General features: G+C 32.3%; 1 pseudogene; it reads right to left on the bottom strand.

Annotated features, from left to right (window-relative positions):
• Positions 1 to 14,888: 14,888 nt before the first annotated feature.
• Positions 14,889 to 14,959, bottom strand: LOC123243532 (annotated as a pseudogene).
• Between the last annotated feature and the right edge of the window lie 4,907 nt (positions 14,960 to 19,866).

The following is a 19,866-nucleotide window of genomic DNA, read 5'->3' as shown; positions in this document are numbered from 1 at the left end:
CCTCAGCAAGAGGCATTGGCAGCAGCAGGCAGGGCACTTGCATTGGGACATATGGGGTTGAGAGTTGTTAGGAACAGTTAGGGGTCAGTGGCAGAGGAAGCAGCAGGTATCCAGCATTGGAACAGTCTAGCAGGAGCTGGGATCAGGACTGGGAGGCAGGAAAAAAAACTAGGGACCCAGGAAGGGTCCAGAGGGTGGGGTCAGCAGTTGTTGAAACCAAGTTCATGGGGAATGTATGAACTAGTAGCCAGGAACAGGCTGTTGGAAAAATGGCATTTCCCCTTTTAAAAAATGCTTAAAAGAACTGAGAAAAATGATCAAAAATAGCACAAGAGCATGTCTGAGGCCCCAGGGAGGATCCGGAGGTGTCTCAGAGTTGTGTGGCTTGGTAGTCTATCTGAAAAATTGAGAATTACATCTACAATGTGGTTGCCAAAACTGTTACGATTAATATTGATATAGATGGATATTAAAAGTATTAATAGTTTATTTAAAGGCATATTGGTAATTAAGAAGGTCACACGCCTGCTAAAATCTAATTCAAATTGCCCGCCATTACCTTCTGCCCACCTGGCTGCTTTGTAGGAAAGAGGGCATCTCCCAATCCTGTCAGGAGTCTTATAACTCTGTTTATGTAATCTCACTTCCTGTCATAAGAGGAATTATGGGAAATGTAGTTTCCAAGTCCCCTAAACATCCACAGGAAGTTTATATCATATATCTAAATATTAAAGCTCAATGAACCCCAAATTTCCACTAACACACAATCATAATTTATTAATTCGACTGGCACTGCCCAGTGTCAGGTAAGTGCTTGTGGAATCCACTACTGGTCTTTTGAGGGTATGAACGTCCATTTCTAGTAATAGGTTAACTTAGTATGAAAAGAGGGGCACTCAAAGTTCTTTAAAATAAACAAAGTGAGTTAATTCCATTTACACAAAATAAAGTGAGGAATAGTATGCTTCAAACTGCATTTAGACTCTATCAGGTTTTTTTTTTTGGTGGTGGATAGTATTTTTCATCATTAGACCCTTTGGATTGTCCTGAATCCTTGCATTGCTGATAATAGTTAAGGTACTCACAATTGATTATCATGCGTTATGGTTACTGTTTACAAAGGTTTCCTGGTTCTGCTCAGTTTCCTTTGCATCACTCTATATGTCAGTATAAAGATCATTTTGATTATTTTTGCTTTGTACTACAGTTTTGAAATCTGGTACTACCAGTTCAACTTCCAAACCATTTTTTATGTAATCACTTATTAGTCCTGATCTTTTCTTTTTCCAGACAACTTTTAAATATTTTTTTTTCTATTTCTACAAAATAAGTTTTGACATTTTGGTTGGTATGGCACCGAATAAGTAAATTTGTTTAGGTAAAATTATAACTTTTATATTGACTCAGCATACACACGAGCAATTAATAGTTTTTAAAATATTTAGATCTTACTCTAATTGTGTGAAAAATATTTGTGATTGTACTCATATAATTCTTAAATTTGCTTTTTGAGGTAGACTATCAAGTATTTTATATAGTCTACAGTTGTTTTAAATACAATTTCTCTTTCTATTTCTTCCTGATGGATGTTGTGAGTAATATATGGAAATGATGACTTATGTGGTTTTATTTTATGTCCTATAATTTTGCTGAATCTATTATTTCAAATATTTTTATATGATTCTTTAAATTTCTTAAGTATAACATAATATTATATTTAAAGAGTGATAGTTTTGTTTCCTTATAACTTATTTTATTTTAATTAACATAGTTTTCTTATTGCTGTAGCTAGCAGTGATGGTGCAATTTTGAATTATAGTAGTGGTAATGGCCATCCTTGCTTCACTTGACGATAGTATTGGGAAGGATTTTAACTTGCTTTCTATATAGGTAATATTTGCTAATAGTTATAGATAAATGCCATATATAATTTTAAGAGAAGAACCATTTATTTTAGGCAAAAATTTAGACAAAATTTAGCAAAATAAAACATTAACATCTTCATTTAATAATTCATAAGACAGAAGTCTTTGAAAGCAAAGATTTTGACTTTATAGTTTTAGCTATATCTTATAAATTTGAAAGTGATTCAAGAAAAATTTTTTGTGATCTGAAGGTTAGCTTATGTGTCTGAGAATGAATGTAGATTTGGAGAGACTCAGAAAAATGTTTTTTAAAAGGTTGAAGTTTTTAAAATTAATATTAGGTTAATAATAATATGGTGTCAATTCCCTAGCACAAGGCAATATATAGTGCACCTAGCTGGGGAAAAATCAAGGAGAGACCAAGAACCCTTCACCAAGCCTGAAGTGATCCCCCAAATTATAGCTCAAATAAGTCAGCAGTGTGCCTGGTTTGGGTAGGACTAATCCCTGACCAAAACAAAGGTGAAGTCCCAAGCAAGTCAGTCCATACTGTAATCCCAGAGTGAGGACAAGAGACCCTGCCAAAGCCTGAGGTTAGGATCTTTGAGCTCTCAAAAGCATCAGAAAGCCCTGAGGGAGAATGAATCATTAGTGGGATGTGACTTTCAATGCTCCTAGCTCCCAGGCCATAATAACACCATGGAAGAAATGAAATTTACAGAAACTCAGAACCAGAGATAAGAGTAACAGCAAGGAAAGAAATTGGAGTTTAAAAGAATTCCTTCTCTATCCTGAGAACACAACTGACCTTTAAGAAAAAAGTAAAAGTTGAGAAAAAGGGGCAGCTGGGTAGCTCAGTGGATTGATAGTCAGGCTTAGAGATGGGAGGTCCTAGGTTCAAATATGGCTTCAGCCACTTCCCAGTTGTGTGACCCTGGGCAAGTCACTTGACTCCATTGCCCACCCTTACCACTCTTCCACCTAGGAGCCTATTCACAGAAGTTAAGGGTTTAAAAAAAAAGTTGAGAAAAGTCTGGGAAAATGAGCAAACATTAAAACACACAAGCACACACACACACTTAAGTACTTAATAACAGAGTATTATTATGCAGAAAAAAGAGTAAATCATGAATTCAGAAAGAGACAGTGAGATCAAAACTGTTACATGAAAAACTTCACAAGAAAATATGATTTGGTCTCAAGCTCTGGAAGAGCTCAAAAACGACTTCAAAATCAATTGAGAGATAGAGAAAAATAAGAAAGAGAAATGAAAGTAATGCTAAGCAAAATTGGTCAGATGGAAAAACAAGAGATATAAAACCACAATGAAAAAATAATATACATAAAAAGTAGAATTGACCAAATGAAAAATGAAGTTCAAAAGCTCATGGATGAAAATAATTTCTGAAATATTAGAATTGGACAAGTAAAGTTAATGACTTTATGAGACAGCTAGGAAAGTTAAAACAAAATCAAAAGAATGAAAAAATATAAGAAAACATGAAATATTTTCTGACAAAACAACTAACCTGTAAAACAGATACCAGAGAGACAATTTAAGAATTATTGGACAACCTGAAAGCCAAGATAAAAAAAGAAATAATTAATTAAAGAAAATGTTATATTATAAGAAATTATAAGAAATCATCAAAGAAAATTGTGCTGATATTCTAGAAAAGAGGGTACAATTAAAATGGAATTAATGCACAGATCACTTCTGGGACTAAATCCCCAGTTGACAACTACCAGGAATATAGCCAAATTCAAGAGCTCCCAGGACTAGGTGAAAATACTGCAATGAGCCAGAAAAACAAACAAAAAACAATTCATTTGTCATGAGTCACAGTTAGGATTACACAAGACTTAACAGCTTCCACATTAAGACTGAAATGTGTGTAATATGATATTCTAGAAGACAAAGAAACTAGCTTTACAACCAAGAATCACCTACCTAGCTAAACTGATTATATTCTTTCAGGGAAAAAAAAGTGGTCACAATTTGTCAAAAATTGCTGGAAAACTGGAAAACAGTATGGTAGAAACAAGCTATAGCACAAAATCTCACAACCTATATCAAGATACAGTCACAATGAGTGCATGGTTTAGACATAAAGGGTGAAAGTATTAGTAAACAAAGGGACATAGAATATTTTACCTGTCATATTTATGGAGAAGGAAATAACTTCTGACCAAACCAGAGATGGCATTAAAAGAAATAAAGTAAATAATTTTGCTTATATTAAGTTTAAAAGGTTTTTTTGTTTGGTTTTGTTTTTTGCAAACAAAACCAATGTAACCACGATTAGAAGGGAAACAACAAGTTAGGCAAAAATAGCAAATTTCTCTGATAAAGATATAATTTCTCAAATTTATAGAGAACTAAGTCACATTAATAAGACTATAAGTCAATCCCCAATTGACAAATGTTCAAAAGATATGTACAAATAGTTTTCAGATGAAGAGATCAAAGGTAACAATAATCATATTAAAATTTTTCTAAAACACATATGACTAAAGAAATGCAAATTGAAACAAATTTTGTGTACCCTCACATACCTAATAGGTTGGCTAATAATGATGATAAAGAAAGGTGATAAATATTTGAGGATATATGACAAAATTGGGACCCCAATTCATTGCTGGTGAAGTTGTGATATAATCCAATCATTTGTAGCCCAGAGGATTATAAATGCATAACCTTTGATTCTGTAATACCACATCTACGTCTGTATCCCAAAGATACCATAAAAGAAGTTGAAGACTTACTTGTACAAAAATATTTACAACAGGGTTTTTTTGTGGTGGTAAAGAATTAGAAATTGAAGGGATATTCAACATTTGGGGAATTGCTGAATAAATTATGATATATGATGATGATGGGATATTATTGTGCTATAAGATACAATGAGAAGTATCATTTCAAAAAAAATGGAAAGACTTACATGAACCAATGCAAAGTGAAATAAGTGAAATAAGAAGAACCAAGTGAAATAAGAAGAACCAAGAGAAGTTTGTACACTGTAAAAGCAATATGATTATCAACTGTGAAATACTTTGTTATTCTCAATAATATAATGATTCAAGAAATACTGAAGAATTTATGACAAAAATGCTAACCATCTACAGAGAAAGAATTGCTGGTTTTGAATTTTAAAAAAGCATATTCTTTATGACATTATTTAATTATGGTTTTATTTTGGTGTTTTGGTTTTAGATGAATATTCTTTTACAAAAATAACCCACATGGAAGTTTCTTTTACATGATAATATATGTATATCCCAGATCAAATTGTTTACAATCTCTGAGAGTGGGGAGAGAAGATAGGGAGGGAGACAATTTGGGCTGTGTAATTTCAGGGAGAACAAAGTAGCTGGAAAATCATTACATGTAATTAGGAAAGTAAAATATCTTTAAAAATAAAAATTAAAAAATAAATAAAAATATCACCCAAGTGGAAAATGAAATCCAAAAACTCATTTAACAATATAAAGTATTAAAAATCAGATTTAGACAAGGAAAAACTAATGATTTTCTAAACCCAGGCAGAGCAAAAACAGAGAAAGAATACTACAGATTAATCTCCTTAATGAACATAGGTACAAATATCTTAAATAAAATACTAGCAAAAAGACTACAGCAAGTTATCACAAGGATGATCCACTATGACCTGGTGGGATTTATATCAGGAAGACAAGGATGAGAAAACCATCCACATAACTGACCATACCAATAATCAAACCAACAGAGATCACGTGATTATCTCAATAGATGCAGAAAAGCATTTGACAAAATGCAACACCTATTCTTATTGAAAACATTAGAAAGTATAGTAACAGAAGGAACATTACTCAAAATAATAAACAGTGATATTTAAAACCATCAGCAAGTGTCATCTGCAATGGGGACAAATTAGGAGTCTTCCCAATAAGATCAGGAGTGAAGCAAGGATGCTGGTTTTCATCTCTGTCATTTAATATTGTACTAGAAATGCTAGCAATAGAAATTAGAGGAGAAAAAGAAATTGAAGGGACTCAAATAGGCAATGAGGAAACCTATAGTATCACTCTTTGTAGATGATATGATGGTCTACTTAAAGAATCCTAGAAAATCAATTGTAAAACTGTAAGTGGAAATAATTAACAACTATAGCAAAGTGTCAGGGTACAAGATAAACATACATAAATCATCACCATTTATATCTATATTTCCAACAGAATTGAGCAGGAGGAATTAGAAAGAGAAATTCCATTTAAAATCACTCTATGCAATATAAAATATTTAGGAAATTATCTACCAAAGCAAATATAGAAGTTATATGAACACAACTACAAAACAGTTTTCACACAATTAAAACTAGACCTAAATAACTGGAAAAACATTAATTGCTCATGAGTAGGATGAACTAACATAATAAAAATGACAATCTTACCCAAATTAATCTACGTTAGTGCCATACCTATCAACCTACCAAAAAACTTTTTTATTGAATTTGGAAAATTATAACAACTTTCATTTGGAAGAATAAGAGTTTAAGAATATTAAATAGAAATAATGGGGAAAAAATGAAGGATGGGGGCCTAGTAGCACCAGATCTTAAACTGTAGTATAAAGCAATGGTCATCAAAATAATATGGTACTGGCTGAGAGACAGAAGGGTGGACCAATGGAATAAACTAGGGGTAAATGATCTCAGCAAGCTAGTGTGTGATAAACCCCAAAATCCCAGCTTCTGGGACAAAAACTCACTCTTTGATAAAAAATGTAGGGAAAATTCTAAAACACTATGGGAAAATTTAAGTTTACATCAACATCTTATACCCTATACTAAGATAAATTTAAAATGAGCAAAAGACTTGAATGTAAAGAGTGAAATCATAAATAAATTAGGTGAATATAGAATAGTATACATGTCAGATCTTTGGGAAAAGAAGGAATTTAAGATGAAGCAAGAGATAGAGAACATTACAAATGTAAAGTGAAATGATTTTTTATTAAATCAAATTAAAAGATTTTTATACAAGCAAAACCAATGTAGCCACAATTAGAAGGAAAGCAACAAACTGGGAGAACATTTTCATAACAAAACTCTCTGACAGAGGTTGAATTTCCCAAATATATGAGGAACTAAGTCAAATTTACCAAAAAATCAAGCCATTTCCCTATTGACAAATGGTAAAGGGCATGAATACAGTTTTCACATAATGAAACCAAAACCATATTATAAAAGGCAAAATAAATGGATATTAACCAAACTAAAAGGGTTTCAATTATTCCTGTGGGAAAACCCAGACCTCAGAACAATATTTGATCTATCAGAAATATATAAAGATAATGAAAGACTAATCACAAGCAGCCAAAAAAGTAGAAGTGTTTTATTCCTTTGCCTCAGTATTTTGAAGGGACATGAATACATGTCTTATATGTCTTATATCTATACATGCATACATATAAGATTCAAGGTCATAGTAAATTGAATGGAATGAGATAAAATAGTAATGAAATAAATGAGGAGAAGTTAGGGTAGAATCACTATCTTTCAGGGAGGAGGAAAGTGTGGAGGAATTGCCACAGAGAAGGGGAAGAGGAGAATATGTCTCTGCTAGTAGTAGAACCCTATTCTCTTCACACCTGGGATAAGGAAATACAACCAATTAGAAAGTTAAAATTCTTCTTAACATACGGAGAAAAAAGCTTAGGGTGATGGATAAGGGAATGACAGGGAGTCCCCTTGTGGGACTTAAGTAATAAAAGAAGGAAGAGTGGGTTACGAGAAAGGAGGGCATGGGATAAGGAAAAGGAGAAAAGGGAAGGATACCTAGAAGGGATAAAATATCAAGTAGTAAGGAGGTTAGGTGGACATATAAGGAGAGGACTCTTAGGACAAGACAGGGGACAGATTTTTAGGATCAAACAGTTAAAAAATTAAAAAAGCACTGTTGAGGGCACGAAGAAAGAATTGTTGGTAAGGTGAATAGAATAAAAATAAAAGGTAAAGGGGAAGGAACAAAGGAGGGATTTTTGGAAAGGTGGACCAATTTGGAGCAAGGAGTACAAAAGCAGAAGGTAAGGGAGGGTTTTTTTTGAAGGGCCATAAATAAGAGAGGTATTGTTCAAATGAAATTGGAATTTGAGGAGGGACAAGGTAGAAAGAAAGGAAGAGGGGAACAAACAGTGAGAAGGAACAGAGAAGATCAAAATTCACAACTACTAACTATGACACCTGAGCATAAATGGGATGAATTAACCAATGGGAAGAAAATGGATAGCAGAAAGAATCAAAAGCCACAACCTTACAATGTGTTCTTTACAAGAAATACACTTAAAAAGAAATATAAAGAGTAAGGTGAGGGACTATAGAGGTGCTGTAGCACAATGTGCTATGCCTCAGATGATCCTGTAGTATATGATAGCAATCATGATCTCTAAAAGAGTTGGGACTAAAATGGATACAATTGTAAAGAATAATATGATGGTCATGGTTACTATGGATAATGAAGAATTATCAGTATTTAACTTGTATGCACTAAGTGTATACAATAAACCCCCATTTTTAAAGGAAAAAAACTAAATGAAATATGGCTGGGAATAGATGACAATAATAATAGAAGAGGGACTTAATTTTCCCCTCTTAGAACTTTATAAATCTAATCAAAAATTAATCAGAAAGTATTTAAGGAGATTAAAAACCACAAAATCAAGGGAAAAATATCAAAGTAAAACAAATACAAAAAGAACTAAGAAGTAGAAGATGTTTATATTAGGACACATATAATTTATATATTTTTAAATAAATTGTAAACAATGTGGAGTTTGTGGTTTTGCACTTTTTTCTTATTTTGGTGTTGGTTACTAAGTATATAAAAAAAGATAAAGGAGTGACTAAGGTTGCATTATCTAAGTTTAGAGCGCAAGAAGAAGGAAATTTAATTTCCATTGTACTCTGGGCTTGTCAGCTCACATCTAAAGCATTATCCCCCTTGGCGTCTTACATTTTCATTTAATTAGTTATAAATTTGAGGGGTAGGCCTAATGACAGCATTCTGTTTGGCTTAGTGTTAGAATTATGACAGAGTGAAATGACTCACATAGTCTTCCAGAACACATTAAGTTGAAAGATTAGCTTGGGATCCCCTACTGGTCAATCCAAACCTGGCTTTGCTGTCTACTAGGATCTAACCTCAGGAAAGTGAAGTGGGGTGGGGAGATGGAGATCTTGGTCCTTATTGGTCCTATCACAACAAGGTATCAAAAAGCAGAGCTATAAAAATGGAATGTGCTGTGATCATAAAATCATATAATATGGAAAACTATATGACATAGGATTTGGAGTTGGAAAGTATATTGCAAATAATTCTTATTTTTAAAATTCTTAATTTTAAAAAGATAATGAAGGGGAAGTAAAGAAAGATTAAATAATTGTTTCAAAAGCACAGAGGCAGTAATTAGAAAGGTGTCATTTAAATTCTAGATCTACTTGATTTAAATTTCATCATCAAACATCATGATTTAAAGGAACTGAGGATATATAGCTTAGGGAAAATACAAAATCTTTGGAATGGAAATATATTATAGCTTTTTTATATTATACTAACATTTTATGGAGAAATAATACAATTATTCTCTATAGACTTACAGGGCACAAGTATGACCAGTCATTGGGAGTGCATGCAAAAAGATTTAATTTAAAATAAAGTAGTGTCTAGTAATGAGCATAAATGAAAAGAAGTGTATGATATCCAACAATAGCTTATTTATTACTGAGTCTTCTGAGGATGCTACATGACTATTTCTTAGGGAAAGTATGGAGGACTTTGTGTTGTTTGGTTTTTAAACAAAATATACCTAGAATAATCTAATAAGATTTCAGATGTGAATACTTAATTTTATATAGAATCTTAAAATTATTTCACATTTTGTCCTTTTACATCATACAGCTTGCAGACTGTATTATGTGAAATTCTATCTTTCTTCACCTCCACTTTTTAAAATGAATGGTTCCATTGAAGGTTTAGCTCAAGTACAACCTTCAACATGCAGTGTTTGCAGATTTTTCCAGTGGTTCCCTACCATATTTCGCAATTATACACAGATTATATAAAATATTATTTTTCTTTATGCATATGCTTTCTCCTGATAGAATGTGAGATTATTAAGGAGTGGGACTGTCCCTTCCCCTGTTTAGTATCAGAAGTGTTTACTATAGTGGTTGGTATATAATTGGTGAATTAAATTGCAACAATGTGGTTTGGGTTACAGTATCTTTGTTTTGGCTACACTTGATGAAGAGGGCATTGAAACTATCACTGAGTGATTTATTCTTTGGAGTATTTTATAGAGGATTTATTTTTCAGGTAGTAAATTGGAATGTATAATCTCCAAATGTTTTTTCAACTTGAAGGTGCACAGATTCCTACTCCATTATTTCAGATTTTCATGCACAGGATCTTATTGAATATTAGAAAATTGTTTGCCTTAAAAATGAAACTGACAAACATATTTCCTTCAAGAGATACTTACAAAACATCCTGAATTTTTGCTTGATAGGATTACATAATGTTGGGAGAAAAGAGATAGACTGAATAGAGAAAAGTGAATCCTTAATAGCTAGCTTCTTCAAAAATAACTACCCAGTGAAAAGTACATTATGATCTTCCTTCACTGTCTCAGTCTGCAATCAGAGCTTTTTTCCCACTAGAAGATCAGTCTGAAAGATTTTTCTTTAGTATGTTTTAAAAGTACCTTAATACTCATGTGTTTTTTTTCTCTCTTCAATTTCAAACACTACCCAAAACACATTTGGCATTTTTTTCCCAAAAGACATCCTATAAATATCCAGGGTATGTGACTATTTCTGATGTGCTAATTATTTACTATCTGTTATCACCATGTGAAGAATAAGAATATTTTAATTTGAATCTTGGATTTTCCTCTAGCCAATCATCTTTAACAATGAATTCCAAAATAACCATTTAATGAAGTAGCTAATGCTAAATAGCACTTGCTTTCTTTTTTTTCTGACAAATTACGAAATACAACAAGTAGTAGTCTTTTCAAGTAAATAACAATGGTAATGTTTTTATTCCCTAAACATTGGCTTATTGATTGTTGAGTGTATATTGGACATGATAAATTTTCCAGGTTGCCTTTCAGGAAATCAACAAGTAAATGTGTCAAGGTGTTTTTCCCTCTTTAATTTTGGGTAGATTTTAGATGTTAAGTAATTTGTCAAATGTATTTGCTAATTTGGATGGAAAAAACTGAAATATTAAGAAATGTTAATTAGGAGAGATCAATAAGACCCTTTTGAATAGTTTTCTTAAAATAAGAATCTGAGTATTATTGGATTAGACCATGTTGGTTCTAATTATGATGACTAGATGAACAGTTGAATTAGATCTCTGTGTAGTTCTCTGAATAATTATATATAATAAGTAAAAAAGACATTTGAGAATATCTCTTGGTCCATACTAGATTGTGTACATGCACAGGTATTGCCTTAGCCATTCCATTAAGTTATCATAGAGAGATGTTGAGGTTTCAGAATTCAGAATCGAGATACTAGTGCTGTGAAGATGGAAAAATGTATAGAGAACATTAATTATATATTTATATGTGTACATATATACTTATATATTATATAATAAAACATTCTATATATAATTTATATCAGGGTATGATAGAAAAATATTGAACAAAAAGTCATAAAGCTTGAATTCAGATCTCAGAAACAGAATATAAAGGTTGGAAGAGACTACATTTTGCCCTTTCCACATTTGAACAGGGACACCATGTAAAGCAGTTTTTTTTAAATGTAGTGGCATCAACCTCTTTTGTAGCCCTGTCTACATAGCCTAATGACCTCTTGTCAAAATAGTGTTTGAGTATGAGTAATCTATTTAGGATTACATGGGAACAAGTATATTACAATACAAGTTTATTTTTATTAAGTTCAAGAACACTAGATAAAACACTACTTTAGATGATCCCAGACGAAAAATTAACCAGCTTCCTCTTGAAGGACTCTTTAGAATTTTCAGTCTAGATTTAAATAGCTTTAGTTGTTAGAAATTTTGAGGAGAGTCTGACAACCATTTGTAAATTCAACTATACAATTCGTTCTTTTTTTTAACCCTTAACTTCTGTGTATTGGCTCCTAGGCAGAAGAGTGGTAAGGATAGGCAATGGGAGTCAAGTGACTTGTCCAGGGTCACACAGCTGGGAAGTGTCTGAGGCCAGATTTGAACCTAGGACCTCCCGTTTCTGCCTGACTCTCAATCCACTGAGCTACCCAGCTGCCTCCACAATTCATTCTTGATCTCCTTTTGGCAAGCCCACATGTTCTTCCTAGACATGTTAGTTGAAGGACTTATTAACATTTTCTAAAAACTATCAGGAGGAAATCATATTGTTTATTAGGTAGAGAAATGACCTAGGTTTCAGAGAGATGTGAGATTATGTCATAAAACTGCCACATACTGTGTGACTTGGAACAAGTCATTTAATCTCTACCTTCCACAAGCAAAATTTAATTTTCTAATACAAGTTACAGAATAGATGGTTATATTAATTCATTGGGATAGAGGAGAGATCTCTTCATCAAAAACTTTCTACCAATGAAATCATGCATTCAGTGTAAAAAATGATGTCATGTATTCATTTTTATGTTTCCAAGTCAGCAAATGATGCTCTTATCACATTCCCCAGAATGATTTAGACAATAAATATAAAAATAAAACACAATCAGAATGTATGACTACAATTATTTTAATCTAAAATTCACAATCAGAGTGATCATCAGACTCAGGTTCCTCAAATACAAATTTAAATATTAATTAGATCATATGCGAAATACTTTCAACTGCTAACAAACTATAATATTCTGATCTATGATATTTGTAATTGTTTTATTATATACCAAAACTTAATAAGTGCATGTTGTTTGTGTAAACTGCTTCAATACATGCTCAAAATTAAAATGTTGATAACTGCTCCAAATTCTTATCTTGTTTTTAATGTACTACTAATGTAGATCAGAGTTAAAACATAGTGCATTTGCATAAAATAATGGTGGAGAGAATGACTATCTGGCACTACAAATCTGGTGAGAAACAGAATTAGTATGAGAATTTAGAAAAAAGAAAAACATTTTTCTTGCTTCCAGATTCAAGAGATACATATGCAGTTCCCGTCTTTCTTAAAGAAGAATCCCTTGAGGAGAGAGAAAACAAGAAGTAGGAAGCAATCAAAATGTAGACAACCTAGCATCTCAATATATTCTTGGTTTTCAGTTTTTCTCCCTAATATCCTTGGGAATTCCTTCTTGGATGAGATTAAGAAATTTCTTTGTTGATTTTAGGAATGTTGTTAACAGCAGGTACTTTTCAGTCCTTAGCTTAGCTTCTGGTAGATAGTAGGAACTTAATAAATGTAGAATGATTGAGTAATTAAGTAGTAACTGAGTGTAAATATCTTATTCTCAGGTCATTTACTTTGTACATTTTTTGATCCATTCTAATCTGTAAACTTTCACTATTTTTTATATTATCTGATTGTAATATTAGTTTGTTCACTATTCATAATTCATGATGATCTTTTCTATGTAATCACCATCCTGCAGGAAGGTCAATCATTTGGATACGTCTTATTTAAAGATAGAAACTTTAAAATTAGATTAAAACTCAGGAAACCTAGATTAAAAATATTGAATTAGAGTTATTCTAAATCTAGTACCTCCTTTTTGAGTAGAGCTATATGGCTATACTCATGTCCCAAATCTCTTGCTCAAATAAAGGTAGGATTTAGGGTCTCCCTTAGAGTAAGATTAGTTAGTGAGGATGGTATTTAATTAATATTTATGTCACTGTATCACAGGTTATGTTTATGGAAGTACAGCAGGGAGAAATAATATGTAAAGATAGGGGGAGTCAGGTGAAGAAAGACTTTGCCAAACAAGAGGCATATTTCAATCTATAAGTGATAGGGAATTATTGGAGTTTTTGGAATAGTGTCATATAGTCAGAACTGCACTTTTGGAAGATTCTTTTGGTAGCTGAGTGAAGTGTGGACTGGTATGAGGGGAAACTTATGGCATTAAGGTCAACATCAACCTCTTGTACTAGTCTAGGACTTGTATTTGTGTAATAGCAGTGTCTGCAAGGAGAAAGCAGTACATATGACAGGTTTTATGAAAGAAAAGAAAAAAAACATCAAAAGACTTTGTCAAGATATTGGACTTTGCAGATTCAAAGATGACACAGGTTGTAAACCTAGGTGACTGGGTGGTCCTCCTGAATGTAATAGGAAAGATAGGAAAAGGGAAAGATCTTGGTGGGAAATATCATGAATTCAGCTTTGGACATGGATTTTAGAAGGAAAATGTGGGTCTTTATATTACTATGGAGAGAGGAGACTGGAGGTCAGCAGAGAAAGTAGGTCATGAAAAGTAAATAAAAGAAACAACATAAAGATGATAAATGAATTCAGAAGAACCAATGAGATTATCAAGTTAAATAATATGAGGGAGAAGAGATCACAATGGATAGAATCTTATGTCACCCAATGTTAGAAAGTATGAGTTTACTGAAGATACAGCAAAGGATAACAGGCTAGAGTCAAATAAGTAAGAGGAGAATCAGGAGATATTAGTGTCTTGAAAACATAGAAAAAAGAGCGTATCAAGGATGAGAGGACCACAGGCATAGTTAAAGAATAAAGATAAGATAAGAAAGAAAGATAAGAATTAAAAGAAAAAAGTTTTTCCATTAACACATTTTTAGTAAATTTAAAAGGCATCTTCTTGAGTTCATCCTCACCTGGCCTCAAACACTGACAACTTCTGTTACTCTGGGCAAGTCACTTAACCTGGTTTGTCTAAGTTTCCTCATTTGTAAAAAGAAATAAAGAAGGAAATGACAAGTCCCATTTAATATCTGGGCCAGGAAAACCCCATAAGGCATCACAAAGAGTCAGACATGACTGAAATAAATGAATAACCACAGTAAATTAAGAAAACAGCATTTGTTAAAGGATGAAATTCAGAAGCCAGATTATAGAGATACTACATTTGATCTTAGCCAAAAGGCCAAGAAGCGATCAGATTATAGAAAAATAAGAGACTGAGATAAAAATAAGTTGAGGCTTCTATCATAGATAACATCATCAAAAAGTGTACTCATAAAATAGAGAAGATATATTAAATAATTAACAATGATGGAAGGTTAGTGGATCAAGAGGCATGTATCAGAGAGTCAAGATGATGGTGAAGGTGCATGGAACTTCCTGATGTCTACAAAATTAGTCTCCAAACAACTTTGATATAAAATCTGCAACTGAAATCTGGAATGACAGAATCCACAAAAAGATGAAGTGAAACAAATTTTCAGGACAAGCCAATTTGGAAGGTAGGCAGAAAGTGTCTGTTGTACCTTTCTAGGGTCATGCAAGGGGAATGTAGAGATAGAATGTAAAAAGGCATGAAAGAACTTTTATCCTGGAGTGGAAAATGGAGGAGATGGCAAGGAGATTACTTGAACTTAACATTCTTTGGAATTGGATCAAAGAGTGAAGAACATGCACACTCAATTGGGTATAGAGATTTATGTTACCCTACAAGAAAGTAGAGGGAGAAAGGGAGAAGAGAGTGACAGGTCGGGGGAAGGGGTGATATAAGAGATAGCAAAATAAAGTAGCTGGTGGTCAGAAGTAAAATGCATTTGAGGATGGACAAGAAGAAAGGAGTGATTAGGATAAACAGGGTGAAATTAGAATGGAGAGTAATAATACATTTTAATAATAATAGTGGAAAATATTTTATAGCCAGTACCTCCAATAAAGCCCTCATTTCTCAAGTACAAAGAGAAAAATTCAAGGGTTTAGTAATACATTTTTTATACTATTAATCTACAAAACATTTAATTAGGAAACAAGTAATGTTACCTTGATTTTACAAATATTTGAACAGTGGTAGTAAGTTTGTGATTTATACAAGGTCATTCAGTGAATAACTACAAAGGTAAAATAGATTTCATACAATCTGGCATAGTATCATAAAATGAACTGTAGCCGTTTTTACCTTGCATTTGTTTGAAAACATAACTGAGTCTTTACCCAGTTCAAGGTATTTTGATTAAGAGGTTAATTTTCTGAATACTTCCATTGAATCTCATCTTGAAACTTTTAAATTTTTAATGATAATATTTTATTTTTAAAATTCCATGAATATAAAATTTTACCAATTCATACTTTGTTAGAAACACAATAAAACAATTATCTTTTAGCACTGCTATATTGTTTTAATTATCATCAGACTACAAAACTACCTGATTCCAGTGATCATGGGTGGAATTTCATCTTTTTGGTTCATATCTGTAATGTTTTTAGATTTGAAATTACTTCAAACAAAAAAGAAGAATAGCTAAAGTTGGGCTCAAAACCAACAGCTTCTTTTAATGTAACATGCTACAAAAATTATGTAAGCCTGAAATCAACTTGTGTTTAGAAATGAAAATTAGAAAGAGCCAAAACAGATAATTATAGCCAGTGCAGAACTTAGAGGAAAGATTTTTTTCCACATAATTTCCCAAAATTTAACTATTTCATTGCAAAATAACTCTAGGAGAAAATCCTATATGCAGCCATGTCCATTAGTCCTCATATTCTACATAATTGTATAATTATATTTGTGTTAGTATGTTGGTTTATTTTTAAGATAACATAATTTGAAGAGGCTAGCAATAGCTTAGAAATATTTCATATTACTTAAATGCTAGAAAGGTATTCATCATTTTTCAGGATATAATATGTTACTTGGGGACAGAGAATTTGATTTTTTCCTTTGTATTCTCGTTGCTAGAAAAGATTTTGTAAATAAGTATGTATTTTTCATTGAAAATAAGTATTAAGTTGGTGAATTGGCTACACATTTCTAAATCTAAATGGAAGTTTTTTGTTTTGTTTTGTTTTATTTTTTTGTAACAGCAGATGTCAGTGAAATGAAAGTACAAATTGGCGTTAAATGAACAGATCTATTATTTGAATAATAATATAGTGATATATTCCCTTAGTATAATAAAAAATAATTAATTTTCCTATATAACAGTGGTGACTTTTCATCCAATTCAAATCATATGTGTTTCTAGACTCTTCTTTACCCATTTAAGAGTAACTGAAACATGTTATCCTAAACTTGTCATTTATGTTCACCCCATCTATAATGGTATCTTGCCAAATTGCATTTTTTCTGCATCTACAATCTCTCCAATGTATCCACTTCTTTTCATTCACATAGCCACCATCCATATGTAGATCCTATCTTTATGGGGCTCAAATGTCCTGATTGATGAGTAAAAGAATGATAAGACACCTAATCCATTATATTTGCCAGCCATAGATCACTCCCATGTAACTCAGACATCTGGTTATCTACTTATAAATCCATCTCTGTAATAATCTTTTTTTTCAACACTTTTTATTTCTTCTTTTTGAAATAGTAATTAAAGCTATAGTAATTAAAGCAACAGTAAGAAATAAAGCAAAATAAAAAAAAACTAATTTTTGGAAAGATTAGATTATATTTTTCTCTATGGCTCCAATCACAGAGCCCCTTTTTTGTTTACCACTACTCTAAAATGTGCTTCCTCTCATTTTATGATGTAAACTTCTTGAGGTTAAGAACTGTCTCATTTTTCTACTTCTATCTGCAGTGTAAAGCACAATAATTGGGTCATGGTTACAAATATATCAATAATTCATTTGATGGAGGTAAGGGAGAGTTCAAGTATGGCAACAAAGATAAAAATATCCTTTATGGATATTCTATAGAGGAAAACTAATAATTCCTGATCAATAAAAATGGTCTAAACCATCACCTCCAACTAAAATACATGGAAAGAAGAAATATTGAAGGACAGTAAGAAAAGTGGGGGGGGGAGATAATGACTTAAAACCAAGAGATTTTTTTAATCATTATTTCTTTTTTTCAAAGTGTCTGAGGCAGGTGAGGGACAACAAAGTATTAGGGAAATCCTGTCAGTTAACCTCAATCTTGTTCAGACCACTTTCAGAGACAATTTTACCAGACTGTGGCTGCTACTGTACATGCTACAACTTCTTAGAGACATCAGTAAGAGTTGGGTGAAAGGAAATCACAAGGATGTATGAATAGTCCTCAAAGTGGTTCAGCAAATCCATTCCAGAGGTGCTAGACTTTCTATAATATCCACTGTACCCTGAATTATGATTATCTCTTTTGAGGTAGCTTGATGGTTCAGTGGAAACAGTGCTGGACCTGAAGTCAGAAAGACCTGAGTTCAAATCCAGTCTCATATACTCACTATCTATATGACCCAGGGCAAGTCATTTATCTATTTTTGCCTAAGTCCATTGGAGAAGGAAAATATACCCCTGTAATTTTGCCAAGAAAACTCCATACAGATTCATTCAAATTAGACATATCCATGAGTTTTACAATTATTATCTTATTTTATCATTACAAAAACCCTTGGAGTTAAGTGCTAATATCTCCATTTGATAGATGAGGAATTCTGATAAAGCAATATATAGCAATTATTTGATGGATCATTTTTTCTTTCTAAACTTGAATAGAGTAAAATGAAATTTCATTTACACATTGATTTTCCCAAGAAATTAGTCACTAAATGATCATATATTTAATTCCCCAAAGACATATTTTGTATATATGCTATGAAAAATAATTTTCATTTTCATTTTTTTGTTCTAAAAATATATATTAAAGACAAGATTGGTTCAAATTATTAAAAGATCCAACAAGAAAGAGTACAGTAGCATAGCATTCTCAACATTCTCTTTTCTTCAGGAATGTCCTCATCTTACATTTCATTATAATATAGAGCTGATCAAAGTCCTTTAAGGTTATATTAAGAGATTTCAAGTTCTCACAGATTTTACTACTAGAGCAGATTTCAGAACAGTCCAGTGATATGTTGTTTTCTGAGGGCCAGGTTTGCTCATGTTGTCACCAGTTTGTCCAAAAAGTGTCCTAGTTGATAACCACAGAAACTTTTGAATCCTATGTGGTAATAACAGATAGTAGATTAAGGAATTTTTTGTCTGAGCAAGTACTCAGGTTAGTTGTCACTATTTTTTCTGAAGTCTGGATTATCATTTGAGAATGTTAAGTTCCCAGGGCAACTAGCTGCAGAGCAGATAAAGCAGTGGACCTGGAGTCAGAAAGACTCATCTTTATACATTCAAATCCCACCTCAGATACTTATTAGGATTGTGATCCTGGACAATTCATCTAACCCTGTTGTCTTCATTTTATCATCTGTACAATGAACTGGGAAAGGAAATGGCAAAGTACTCGAGTTTATCCAGTTTTAAAATCCCAAATCAGGTCCCAGAGAGGTTGACATTACTGATGACTGAACAACAAAAAGCTCCTTGAAGCCAAATTGATTTGTTTGTTGTCATCTTCAGAACCAAAGATAGTTCTTAGCTTTTACTAAAACTGAATGCTAATTGAAAGATTGAACTCAGAACGTTACAGCAATAAATACATTTTTGACAATTCTGAGTCAGTAAATTAATCATTTTTATAGATAGTATAAATTTAACATATCAGAAAATATTTCAAAATAATTAAATATTTGCATCATTTATTTTTCATTATGTTTGATGGAAATGTTTATTTTTCAGCCAGATCTTTTGGCATAATTATGGACACATAATGAGATGATCTTAGGTTAATTGTGATAACTCATTACATGGATGAAATTTTACTGAATTTATTGGCAATTCTGTATACTTTGGGGCAATTAATAGTCAATAATCTGAATCAGCTAATTATAGATGACCATTCATACATAAAGCTCTTACCACCTGTATCCAGTTCAGTAAATGAGCTGTATTAAAAGAATTCTGGTAAGTTCCAGGTAAAGATTTTGGCAGAGTAAAAAGCAGCTGCTTAACCTCTCCTAACCCACACATATAGGACTCCTCAAGAGGGCATAAAAACAAATC

The sequence above is a fragment of the Gracilinanus agilis genome, chromosome 3 (genome assembly GCF_016433145.1).
Source record: "Gracilinanus agilis isolate LMUSP501 chromosome 3, AgileGrace, whole genome shotgun sequence".
NCBI classification, from domain to species: Eukaryota; Metazoa; Chordata; class Mammalia; order Didelphimorphia; family Didelphidae; genus Gracilinanus; species Gracilinanus agilis.
This window is presented reverse-complemented; position numbering and strand designations above follow the sequence as displayed.